Source organism: Bison bison, unplaced genomic scaffold (genome assembly GCF_000754665.1).
Source record: "Bison bison bison isolate TAMUID 2011002044 unplaced genomic scaffold, Bison_UMD1.0 scf7180017864149, whole genome shotgun sequence".
NCBI classification, from domain to species: domain Eukaryota; kingdom Metazoa; phylum Chordata; class Mammalia; order Artiodactyla; family Bovidae; genus Bison; species Bison bison.
Window position 1 is genome coordinate 2,192,215 of NW_011494721.1, and position 1,261 is coordinate 2,193,475.

Here is a 1,261-nt window from a genome sequence, read left to right on the forward strand (position 1 = left end):
AGGAGTACGTCAAGGCTGTATATTGTCACCCTGCTTATTTAACTTATATGCAGAGTACATCATGAGAAATGCTAGGCTGGAAGAAGCACAAGCTGGAATCAAGATTGCCAGGAGAAAGATCAATAACCTCAGATATGCATATGGCACCACCCTTATGGCAGAAAGTGAAGAGGAACTAAAAAACCTCTTGATGAAAGTGAAAGAGGAGAGGGAAAAAGTTGGCTTAAAACTCAACATTCAGAGAACAAAGATCATGGCATCTGGTCCCATCACTTAATGGCAAATAGATGGGGAAACAGTGGAAACAGTGTCAGACTTTATTTTGGGGGGCTCCAAAATCACTGCAGATGATGAATGCATGCATGAAATTAAAAGACGCTTACTCCTTGGAAGGGAAGTTATGTCCAACCTAGATAGCATATTGAAAAGCGGAGACATTACTTTGTAAACAAAGGCTGCCTAGTTAAGGCTATGGTTTTTCCAGTAGTCATGTATGGATTGAGAGTTGGACTGTGAAGAAGGCTGAGCACTGAAGAATTGATGCTTTTGAACTGTGGTGTTGAAGAAGACTCTTGAGAGTCCCTTGGACTGCAAGGAGATCCACCCAGTCCATTCTGAAGGAGATCAGCCCTGGGATTTCTTTGGAAGGAATGATGCTGAAGCTGAAACTCCAGTACTTTGGCCACCTCATGCGAAGAGTTGACTCATTGGAAAAGACTCTGATGCTGGGAGGGATTGGGGGCAGGAGGAGAAGCGGACGACAGAGGATAGGATGGCTGGATGGCATCACTGAATTGATGGACGTGAGTCTGAGTGAACTCTGGGAGTTGGTGATGGACAGGGAGGCCTGGATTGCTTCGATTCATGGGGTCACAAAGCATTGGACATGACTGAGCAACTGAACTGAACTGATATATATATGCAGTTTGTGATATACATATACATATATGTGTGTATATATACATATGTTCAATTCAGCTCATGCACTCAGTCGTGTCCAACTCTTTGTGACCCCATGAACAGTAGCATGCCAGGCCTCCCTATCCATCACCAAATTCCGGAGTCTACCCAAACCTATGTCCATCAAGTTGGTGATGCCATCCAACCATCTCATCCTCTGTCATCCCCTTCTCCTCCAGTCCTCAATCTTTCCCAGGATCAGGGTCTTTTCAAATGAGTCAGCTCTTCACATCAGGTGGCCAAAGTATTGGAGTTTCAGCTTCAGCATCAGTCCTTCCAATTAACGCCTAGGACTGATCTC